This window comes from Bos taurus, chromosome 12 (assembly GCF_002263795.3).
Source record: "Bos taurus isolate L1 Dominette 01449 registration number 42190680 breed Hereford chromosome 12, ARS-UCD2.0, whole genome shotgun sequence".
Classification (NCBI taxonomy): Eukaryota; Metazoa; Chordata; class Mammalia; order Artiodactyla; family Bovidae; genus Bos; species Bos taurus.
In genome coordinates, this window is record NC_037339.1 from 33,832,719 (window position 1) to 33,845,145 (window position 12,427).

General features: G+C 44.0%; 1 protein-coding gene across 3 annotated transcripts in view; it reads right to left on the minus strand.

The window, feature by feature from the left end:
- Positions 1-12,427, minus strand: part of ATP8A2 (ATPase, aminophospholipid transporter, class I, type 8A, member 2) — a 494,154-nt gene that overhangs the window by 453,422 nt on the left and 28,305 nt on the right. Inside the window, exon 1 of one of the 3 annotated variants that reach the window (XM_024999820.2) lies at positions 5,406-5,513. The exons of the other annotated variants lie outside the window; for them this stretch is intronic. The gene's annotated coding sequence lies outside the window, so the exon portion shown is untranslated. Of the gene's footprint in view, positions 1-5,405; positions 5,514-12,427 lie in introns of those variants that run through there. 3 annotated transcript variants of the gene reach the window in all.

Genomic DNA, 12,427 nt, shown 5'->3' on the forward strand with positions numbered 1-12,427 from the left:
TCATCCTCTGTCGTCCCCTTCTCCTCCTGCCCCCAATCCCTCCCAGCATCAGGGTCTTTTCCAATGAGTCAACTCTTCGCTTGAGGTGGCCAAAGTACTGGAGTTTCATTCAATACTCAGTGATAAATCATAATGGAAAAGAATATTAAAAGAATATATATATATGTATAACTGAATCACTTTGCTATGCAGCAGAAATTAAAACGCTGCACATCAATTAAATTTCAATTAAAAATAAATAAGATGACTCTTGGATTTTAATCCTCCAGCTCCATAGACAGCAAAGATCTCTCAGCATGATGGCTTTCGGCTGACATCTAGAAAACATATAGAAGACCTCAAACTCCACATACTGAATAAAACCATACATGGGATATGTCCTAGTTAAAACCCAAAATCAGTAGAGGGAGTTAGAATCCTGTGACATTTTTAAAGCCCGTCATGGATCAAGGATGTGCGGAGGCAGCAGCAAACATCATCCCTGAAAGTGATAGCACAAATCAGAGGCTCTTTCTTATACCAAGTGGCCAGATTGAGTCTGGAGCGCCTCACAAAGACACCGGGGACACCCACAGGAGAGCCAGCAGAGTTGTCTCCTGTAACTTCTGTCCTGAAGCATCTCCCGCCTCCTGGGAAGAGGTAGCACCAGCTCCCTGGGAGGGAGACCCTGAGGCAGCCCCAGGTACATCTAATAGGGACCATTTGCAAGAACTGCCCCAGGACTGTCGCTGCCCAGCCCCGGCACCTGGTGAGCACCAGGAGGGCTGCAGGCAGGCACATCATTCCACCTTCTTCAAGGATGCTGTGGAGGCTGTGGTCCCTGATCACAGCGCCAGTTTGCTTCCCACGAGAGAAATCCCATTCTCACCTCAGTATCAGAAACAGCTTGGTGGCCCCAGGGCAGAGTCTCTCCACGACTGGACACTAATTCTCAGGACACATCACAATTCCTTTCTGCTTTTGCTGATTGAAGGCTGAGCCAAGTGTTCTTTCTCTGACCTCTGGTTTTCTTACTTCTAACCTCTGTTTTTTCTTATCGCCTATTTTCTCCCTTCTTTTAAATTGAGACACACCATGCCATATTGATGTGTGGATAAACTATGCTTCCATAAAAGAATTACAGTGAAATAAATAATTTGTCACACAGAAACAAAATCTCAGCATAAACAAGGCTGAATTTGCTACCAAAGTTTAAAGTTTAAAGCTCTCTCAGTTTAAAGCTGAGAGAGACTGTGTTTTCTAATTCATCACCTTTTTTGTAGAAAGTGAAACTCTTTCTAAAGAAATCATCCCCCAAAGTTGATAACAGTTAAAAGCTCTTACTGAAAACACAAGGTTTTTAGAGGTAGGAGTCTTCCTTAAATACTTATGGGACAGGACTTTTCTAGGTTACAAATCTCCCACCCAGAACTTCTCTCACTTCTCATCTGCTTTCAAGGTTTAATTATCCTAGGTTAAAAATCCACTAAGGATCACAGAATGCCTCAGAGTCACTCACTGATTTAAGATTTTCAGATTGTGACTCTGAAAAAATACAAATACAGCAAACCAGTGAAAGGAAAGAATTAAAACTCATTATTTCTTATTAAGAGGACAGACACCAAAATGTTAGTAGTAGTTATCTTCTTTGGGCTTTAAAAACATAGATAACTTTTTTCCTTCTTTATTTCTGTTTCTGCTCTCATATTTTCAAAAATGCAAACATTTTATGATTCGAAGAAATAGGAAGGGTAGTTTACTCTTCTTTTTAATGCCTTATTAATGTTGGATTAATAAATTACCATTATCTTAAGAAATATTGTATGATATCACTTATTGGCTTCTAAAAAATACAGCAAACTAGTGACTATAACAAGAAAGAGAACAAACTCGTGGTTACCAGAGGAGAGAGGGAAGGGGAAAGGGCAATTTAGGGGCTGGGTGTATGAGCTACAGATTTATGTATCAAATAAGCTACAAGGACATATTCTACAAGGAATATAGCCAGTATTTTATAACAACTATAAATGGATTGAAGGCTTCCCTGGTAGCTCAGTTGGTAAAGAATCCACCTGCAACGCAGGAGACCCCGGTTGGATTCCTGGATCAGGAAGTTTACCTGGAGAACGGATAGGCTATCCGATCCAGTATTCTTGACTGTAGAATCCCATAGGAAGAGGAGCCCAGCAGGCTACAGTCCCTGGGGTCACAAAGAGTAGGACTCAGCTACTGAGTAACGACTGAGCTACTAAGCACATAAATAAAGTGTAACCTTTAAAAATTGTGAATCACTATTGTTCACATGTAACTTATATAATATTGTACATCAACTACACTTCAATTTAAGAAACCACGATGAGGTATTACCTCACATCTGTTAGAATGGCTATTATCTAAAAAACTGGAACAGGGCTTCCTGCTGGCTCAGAAGGTTAAGAATCCACCTGCAGTGCAGGAGACCTGGGCTCAATCCCGTCCCTGGATCGGGAAGATCCCCTGGAGAAGAGAATGGTTACCCACTCCAGTATTCTTGCCTGGAGAATTACATGGACAGAGGAGCCTGGTGGGCCACAATCCATGGGGTGGAAAAGAGTTGGACATGACTAAGCAACTAACATTTTCACTGGAAATAATGAGTGTTGGCAAGGGTGTGGAGAATAGGGAACCCTCTTGCATTGTTGATGGGAATGTAAATTGGTGCAGCCACAATGGAGAACAGCATAGAGATTCCTTAAAAAATTAAAAATAGAGCTACCATATGACCCAGCAATTCCACAAGTCGGCATATACCTTAAGAAAGCCATAATTCAAAAAGACACACATACCCCAATGTTCACTACAGCACTATTTACAATACCTAGGACATGGAGGCAACCTAAGTGCCCATAGACAGATGAATGGGTAAGTAAGATCTGTACATTGAAGAAGTAATATACAATGGAATATTACTCGGCCATCAAAAGGAGTGAAATTGGGTCATTTGTAGTGATGTGGATGGACCTAGAGTCTGTCATACAGAGTGAAGTAAATCAGAAAGAGAAAAATAAGCATCATATATTAACACATATACATGTGTGCATGCATGCTCAGTCATGTCCAACTCTTTGAGACCCCATGGACTCTAGCCTGCAAGGTTCCTCTGTCCATGGAATTTTCCAGGCAAGAATACTGGAATGGGTTGCCATTTCCTTCTCCAGGAGATCTTTCCACCCCAGGGATCAAACCCAAGTCTCCTGCATCTTCTGCATCAGCAGGTGGATTCTTTACCACTGTACCACCTGCGAAGGCCCCAGCACATATATATGGAATCTAGAGAAATGGTAGAGATGAACCCATTTGCAGGCCAGGAACAGAGACACAGACAGAATGGACCCGTGGACATGGCAGGTAGTGGGGAAGGAGAGGGCTAGATAAACTGGGGGAGTAGGATTGACATATATACATTACCATGTGTAAACAGATATCTAGTAGGAAGCTGCTGTCTAGCACAGGGAGTTCACCTCGGTGCTCTGTAGTGACCTAGAGATGTGGAGGTGGGAGGGAGGCTCAAGAGGGAAGGCAAATATGTATACACATATCTGATTCTTTACCATCTGAACCACCAGGGAAGCTCTGGAAAAGACCCTGAAGCTGGGAAAGATTGAGGGCAGGAGGAGAAAAGGGCGACAGAGGATGAGATGATTGGATGGCATCACCGATTTAATGGACACCAACTTGGGCAAACGCTGGGACACAGTGAGGGACAGGGAAGCCTGGTGTGCTGCAGTCCATGGGGTCTCAAAAGGTCGGACACAACTGAGCAAATGAACAACAACAAATGATTCATGTTGCACAGCAGACACACAATGTTATGAAGCCTTTATATTCCAATAATAAAATAAAATTTTAAAAAGAGACTATACTAAGTCAAAGAAGCTAGGTGCAAAAAGCCCCATATCCTAGGACTTACAAGAAATGTCCCAACCAGGCAAATCCATGGAGACAAAGCAGGTAAGTGAGTGCTAGGGGCTCAGAGGAGGGGCTGCTAAGGGGTACAAGGTTACTTTGGAGCTGACGGAAATGTTCTGGAATTAGATTGGTGATGGTCATCGGACTCTGAATGTAATAAAAACCCAGTGAATTGTACACTTTAAAAAGGTACATTTAATGCATGTGATTAAAATAAAAAGTGAAAACATGCACTTTTCTATAAGTAATAATTTAATGAAAAGTCAAACGTATAAAAATGCTACAAGCATTTTTTTCTCAGAAGCATCTCCTATTAAATTAGAAGCAATCAAGCTAGAGCTTAACTGAATCTCAGATAATCTCAGGTTGTCTTCTAGAGCTCGGGGGTGGTGGGGGTGGGGGGTGGGGGTGGGGATCAATTCCCATTTTGTTGTGACTGCATGAGGCTTCTTCCCAAAATAAAGGTTGCATTAGAACACGTCAATTAAAATTTGTTTTAGAAAAAAAAAAATTTGTTTTAGAGAAAGCATATAAAATGAACGTCGTTGAGGTCTTCTGGCCCACTCAAAGGCTTTATCATCAAAATAGGAGATTATAGATTATATATAGGAAATACAGACATTTATATCATGTAACTAATATGATAAGTGTTATGTGTTGTGTATTGTATGTAACACACACACAATGAATGTCTACTTTGTAAGATACATCTTAGGAAGGAAGACACACTTAAGCTGGGAGAGGCACTGATCATCAGCTCCCTCCTCCATCTCACAAGCCAGAAGAGGATGCTGCCTTGTCTTTCCTGAGATCAGAAGTCAAGGTTGCAGTCCTGCACCTGTTTTTAATCCCCTCCCAATAATTGCTCAGTACCACTGTTTTAGGAAGGACACTACGTGATACAGAAAAATGGTGATACATTGACAAAGAGCGAAAAAAAAAAAAAAAGAGATTCAAATACCCTCCAAGGGACTTCAGCTGTCTTTGTCAGCCCTGCCAGGCCGCACAGTTCAGCAGTAAACACACACCCAACCTTCATCTCGGATTTCCACGGCACCAGAGCCGGCGCATGGACGGCACCAGAGCTGGAGCATGGTGACAGACCGAACTCTATTTTTGTTTTCCTTGCCCCGCTGTGTACTGCCAGTTCTGTGCAGGCAAAAAAGTGACCATTCCTTGTGTCATTTTCAGCTGGCCATACAGTTTACTCCTCTTTTAAAAGGAGAAGAGAAACTGTAAGTTATGGAGAAACAGGTTAACAAACAAGAATAGTCACTATGCTCCCCGACACAAACTGGGGAACACAACTCTGGAGGAACCCTAGAAACAAAATGCTCTGACAAGCAAGCACCCGGGAACCACTGCAACCCCAGCCCATTAAGAAAATGATTCCTGGGAAGTTCAACCTGACCTGTGCGTTTTATGCCAACGAAAACGATCAATAAACAATCCGTAATAGGAACAGAAAATGGTCTTACTCAAACCAAACTGAAGACGAGCCCGCAAGCCTGATGCTCAGATGACTCTGAGAAATTGCTCCAGAGAAGCAGGGTTTCTTTTCAGCACAGCTTTATTTCTTATCAGAAACAAGTCAGAGAAACAATTAAAAAAAAAATCAGCATGAGCACAGCGAGTCAGCAGGGCCTCTGCACCTGGGAAGGAAGGCTTATCATCAAAGGAGGACCAGGGAGGGAGGCATTTCATCTTTATTTTCATTTTTAAACACAGACATTCTTTACTTCTGGTCAATGTGCCCTTTTCTTTAGTAATTAAAGCGTTTGATAGGCCACAAGCCAGTTGTTTCACTTAGCATAAAAATCAAGTTAATGTGTAAGCCAGAATGACTTCCCCAGACCTCAGTATGTGAGCATTTCTTTTATCGGTGGTCATTTCTTAAAGAACATGAGGCCTCTGTCCCTTTAGAGTTTTCTCACACTTTACACAATAGACACAATCCGAGCTATTTCGCGATTAGACATAGAACTTGGAGCAAAGTTTTGGAAATACAGGGAAGGCACAGCTTAAACAAGATAACCCTGGAGACATTCTGTGGACCTAAGGTAAAGATAAAAGGCATTTGTACAGAGCTGGTTTTACCTATCCCAGCTAAATCTTAAAACTGAAATTCATCCTTTAACATTTGAGCTCTACTAAGATCAACGCTTCCCTTGTAGCTCAGTCAGTAAAGAATCTGCCTGCAGTGCAGGAGACCCGGGTTCGATCCCTGGGTTGGGAAGACTTCCCTGGAGAAGGAAATGGCAACCCACTCCAGTATCTTTGCCTGGAAAATCTCATGGACAGAGGAGCCTGGTGGACTGCAGTCCATGGGGTCGCAAAGAGTTGTTCATGACTGAGCGACTAACACTAAGATCAACAACTGTGATCATGAAAGCATGTAAACTTACAAATTCATTGTAAAGTCCATTTCAGTCATCCCATTAAGTTTTGTCTTGTACTCACAACATTGCACCTAAAGTGTGTCTAGTATTCAATGTAATAATCTTTGGTACATCCCACTTCTGAGAAAACAACTTGTAAAATGCTAACAAAAGAGACCTTCTTTCCACTGCAGCCTGGCCTTGACTCCAGCAAAACTGCCCACCCCTCTGCCCCACCCCCTCACTTTATCCTGGTCTCTGATTGCTTTATTGACTATGCCAAAGCCTTTGTCTGTGTGGACTACAACTCTGGAAAATTCTTAAAGAGACGGGAATACCAGACTGCCTGACCTTTCTCTTGAGAAATCTGTATGCAGGTCAGGAAGCAACAGTTAGAACTGGACATGGAACAGCAGACTGGTTCCAAATAGGAAAAGGAGTACGTCAAGGCTGTATATTGTCACTGTACATATTTAACTTATATGCAGAGTACATCATGAGAAACGCTGGGCTGGAAGAAGCATAAGCTGGAATCAAGATTGCTGGGAGAAATATCAGTAACCTCAGATATGCAGATGACACCACCCTTATGGCAGAAAGTGAAGAACTAAAAAGCCTCTTGATGAAAGTGAAAGAGGAGAGTGAAAAAGTTGGCTTAAAACTCAACATTCAGAAAACTAAGATCATGGCATCTGGTCCCATCATTTCATAGCAAATAGATGGGGAAACAGTGGAAACAGTGACAGACTTTATTTTGGGGGGCTCCAAAATCACTGCAGATGGTGACTGCAGCCATGAAATTAAAAGACGCTCACTCCTTGGAAGAAAAGTTATGATCAACCTAAACAGCATGTTAAAAAGCAGAGACATTACTTTGCCAACAAAGGTCTGTCTAGTCAAAGCTATGGTTTTTCCAGTAGTCATGTATGAACATGAGAGTTGGACTATAAAGAAAGCTGAGCACAGAAGAATTGATGCTTTTGAACTGTGGTGTTGGAGAAGACTCTTGAGAGTCCCGTGGACTGCAAGGAGATCCAACCAGTCCATCCTAAAGGAAATCAGCCCTGAATATTCATTGGAAGGACTGATGCTGAAGCTGAAACTCTAATACTTTGGTCACCTGATGTGAAGAGCTGACTCATTTGAAAAGACCCTGATGCTGAGAAAGATTGAAGGCGGGAGGAGAAGGGGATGACAGAGGATGAGATGGTTGGATGGCATCACTGACTCAATGGACATGAGTTTGAGTAAACTCAGGGGTTGGTGAAGGACAGGGAAGCCTAGCGTACTGTAGTCCATGGGGTCGCAAAGGGTTGGATACAACTGAGCAACTGAATTGAACTGAACTGATTGACACTCACCCCAGCTGGGGTCCTGCCTGAGGCAACCCGCTTCCAGGCAATTCATCCTAAAGTGGTTCTTTCCAAAGGGTCGCAAGGATGAATCCCCTTTGGCCCTCTTCCCATTCTCCAAATGAGTCAAGTTTGGAGATGCGCTCAAGCTTCAGTCTGAAGGCTGTTTCTCTGGTGGTATTTCTGCAAACCCTTCAATAGAAAACTCCAGAATCCTGGGAGATGACTTAGTCTCTGGGCCACTGCGTGCACACACACACTCCACGAGTTATCTCTGATGATGCTTTCTAGGTCTGCTCACACATCTGCATCAGTTCTTTGCTCCTATCAACTGTCAGGAGAATCCTGGCCAAGATTGCCCTTAGTCAGGATTGTTAAGAACCATAAGTGGAGAGTCAGCTACAGCTATTATCATTTATTTACATTATTTCTCATCATAGCTCCTGACTGTATTTTGCTCTTGTAGAATCTCCCATTTTAAGCTTATAAATATGTTATTATATTTATATAATATAAATATAAGTTAAATATAAGCTCCCTAAAGCAAGTGATTAAGTCTTACAATTCTCTAGAAGCCTGCACAGGACCAATGCTTGTACTAAATACACTGTGGTTGATGGAAGAAAACAAACCTCCTGATGGTTCCCATAGACTATTGTCTCTCTGAGTCACAGCTAGTCCTGCTACGGAAATTCAGAGAGCGCTGGTGAGAAGTCCCTCGGGTATCAGTTAAACTTCATGGAATTTTTGTGATTTGGATGCTGTAGGGGTCCGTGTTTCCCCCTCAGCCCTACCCCATGATGGAGGAGGATAAGATCAGTGGAGCCAGGTTACTGGCAGGGAAGGGAGGCAAGCTTACTTTTGGAGAAGGCCTGCTGCATGCCAGGCACTTTGTATGTCATTTGATTTCAACTTTACAAAATCCTGAAAGTGAAAGTCACTCAGTCATGTCTGACCCTTTGCGACCCCATGGACTACACAGTCCATGGAATTATCCAGGCCAGCATACTGGAGTAGGTAGCCTTTTCCTTCTCCAGGGGATCTTCCCAACCCAGGAATGGAACCCCGGTCTTCTGCATTGCAGGCAGATTCTTTACCAGCTGAGCCACAAGACAAAATCCTAGCAGGGTGAATAGGGGCTTCCCAGGGACTCAGTGGTCAGGAATCTGCCTGCAATGTAGGAGCCGCAGGAGATGCAGCTTCAATCCCTGGGTCGGGAAGATCCCCTGGAATAGGAAATGGCAACCCACACCAGTATTCTTGCCTGGGAAATCCCATGGGCAGAAGAGACTGGCGGGCTACAGTCTGTGGGGTCACAAAGAGAGGGACATGACTGATGGCTAAACACGCACACACTCACGCACATACACGCACATAGAGGGTGAATACTGTTACCTCAGTTTGAATGACGAGACCACGGGGGAATCACAGAAGTTCAGCAATCTATTCAGTTCACACAAGAAGAGCTAGAAGAAGGATCTGACTCAGGATCCTTGCCCCCTTCACTCTCATATAAGGAAGGACCAAAATCAATAGCCGGGATGGAGGTGATGGCCCACATGATAATGAGGATGGGACCATACAACACACATGCTCACATGATCACGTATGAAGTGCTTTGACAGGCGTATCTGAGCCAATCCTCACACAAACCTTGTAGACAGGCACCCTGGTATTTCTGTGTGCTTCAGATGAAGGATCTACAGGTAAGAGGCTGGACCACAGCCCCAAGGGGTGCCAGCAGTTCAGTAGGATGAGAGGTCACCTCTCTAGGGTCAAGGGGCTGATGTCACTGAACACACTGTCACCTGTCCATCTCTACTTAGAACACACTGTCACCTGTCCATCTCTACTTAGAAATTTTAGTTCTGTTTCTACGGTTAATAGTGACTTGAGATCGGTTGTCCATACATTAAGTCAATCAGCATTGGATGAGCATTCATGCTGTGTCTGGCACCCTCATTGGAGACACGGTGTTTCTCAAAGTGCAGCCAATAGCCCCCTGATCAGAACAGCTATGATTCCTTGTTACGATGGAGATTCTTGGGCTCCACCCCAAACAGCGAGTCAGAAATCTCCTCTCTAAACAGACTCCTCATTTATAGCCACTGAAGTCTGAGAACTGCTGACATGGAATCATTATACAACTGAATGACAGGATGACTGGACTATTAAACTATCAAACTTGGGTTATTGGAAGGGGCTTCTACAGTTAGTGTTGGTTGCTCAGTCGTGTCCAACTCTTTTCGATCCCATGGACTGTAGCCTGCCAGGTTCCTCTGTCCATGGGATCTTCCAGGCAAGAACACTGGAGCTGCCATTCCCTTCTCCAGAGGACCTTGTCAACCCAAAGACTGAACTCAGGTCTTCTGCTTTGCAGGCAAATTCTTTACCGTCTGAGCCTCATATCTAAATCACCTGCCTCACAGAAATGTGATGATAACCAAGAAGGATCATTTTGGTGAAAGTGCTTTGTATGCTGTGAAAGTGAAAGTGAAGTCCCTCAGTCGTGTTTGACTCTTTGTGACCCCATGGACTGTAGCCCGCCAGGCTCCTCACTCCATGGGATTTTCCAGGCAAGAGTACTAGAGTGGGTTGCCATTTCCTTCTCCAGGGGATCTTCCCAACCCAGGGATCAAACCCAGGTCTCCCTCATTGCGGGCAGACGCTTTACCGTCTGAGCCACCAGGGAAGCCTGTAAAGGCAAATGCTATTACCCGGCTGTCTCAAATTCTGCCCAGAAACAAACTCGAAAGTGAGTCGATGAATAAATGAATCAATCAATGAAGAGTTATCCACTACTATACGTAAAACAGATAATAAGGACCTACCGTCTAGCACAGGGAGCCGTACTTAATACTCTGCAATGACCTATATGGGGAAAGAATTAAAAAGAAGTGGATATATGCATACGTATTACTGAGATGCTTTGCTGTATACCTGAAACTACTGCAACATTGTAAATCAACTATACATCGAAAAAATGTTTTTAAACAAGAGTTAAGCAGTGTCCATGAAGATCGAAACCCATGTATCTGCTGATGAATGAATTCTCGGGTGTAATACAACCATCCCATCTTATAGACAAAAAAAACTGAACGTCAGCCTAACTTTGCCAAGATCGTGGCATTAGACTGTGATGAATTCTGCCCAGACCAAGAAGGCAGGAGGACCCGGGGCCAAGCACCAGGGGCGGGGGCTGGGGGGGGCGGGTACCTCACTGTGTGGTCAGGGCACAGCGTCCCAGAAGCTGGAGACCCTGTTATACCATCAGGCTAAGGATGGATGGAAATGCCACATTCAGCCTAACTTAGGGAAACCGAAATCATAACCTGCCTCCAGAAACAGCAATGAATTCTGTAAAACTGAGGACAAAAGGTCCCAGGGGCAAAGATGGGGTCTTCAGACAAGAGGAAAGCAATGAAGTGCTTTCACTTTGTAATTAAATTGCTGATAAATGACATCACTTAATTTGGAAACAAGTTTTCAAAACAGTCCCCCAAGGTGGCCCAAGTTTTAAGCCTGGTGACAGACCAGAGCAGGAGAGACCCCAGACCTCCCATGATGAGAAGAATCACAGGTCACAAGGACCAAGTCAAGCCTTTGACATGTGTCTGTCTCAATGCTTTCAACCCTAAAAGAAGAAGGGCTACTGTGAGCATCTCCCATGAATAAAAGAAAGGAGTAAAGGGATAGGAAACCATTTGGAGATTAACCTTAAATATTAATGCAGTTAGTCATTCTGCAAGAATTATGGACAGTTCGGGCTTCTCCTGGGCCATGTACGTCTTGTGATGTGACAAGCTAACCAAAGGATGGCAGGAACGGGCCCTGAGGGGGTTAGAATCGGCCCATTTGGAGAGGGCCTGGGGGAGAGAAAGATAGATCCTCAGCTGCCTGTCAAGCAGATGAGCACGTTGACAGCAGAGCTGCCTAGAAGTGCATGCACATCTCGTCTTGCTGTCGCCGGATGCTGGGTCACGAGAGGAGCCCAGAGGGCTCTCACCTTCCGAGTCTGGTGTCCGGATCTGCCCTGGAGTCTTTCAGAGACCTTCGTGTGAAATCTAGAAAGATAAAATGGGCTTGGGCTGGGGGCGGGGCTGGGGGAAAGGGCCACACAGACAGACCCAGTGAGGGAAATCCCAGGATTTTACTACTTGCGTGTTGCCAGCACCCTTGCAGCCCTAATGTGCAGCTGCAAAACTCTGAGCTTTAATAGGAATCTTAATCCTCGCAATAGAGTCTCAGACAATCCCAATTATTCATTTCACAAATACTGGTTTTCTGTATTAGAAACAGTAAACAAAACCCAAAATACAGACACAGATATAGAAAACAAACTTATGGATACCAAGGTGGGGAGGTGCGTGTGGGAAAAGGAGAGTGGGATGAACTGGGAGATTGGGATTGACATAGCTACACCGCTATGTATAAAACAGATAACTAATGAGACCCTCCTGTATAGCGCAGGGAACTCTACTCCATGTCCTGGGGTGATCTAAATGGGAAGGAAATCCCCAAAAAAGAGGGGATATATGTATAGCCGATTCACTTTGCTGTACAACAGAAATTAATACCAGAATGTAAAGCAACTATGCTCCAATAAAAATTAATTTTTAAAAAAACAATGCCTGGGGACTTCCTGATGGTCCAGTGGTTAGAACTCTGAGCTTCCACTGCAGTGGGGGCACGGGTTCGATCCCTGGTCAGGGAACCAAGATCCTGCCAGCTGCACAGTGCAGCCAAAAAACAAAACAAAACGATGCCTGT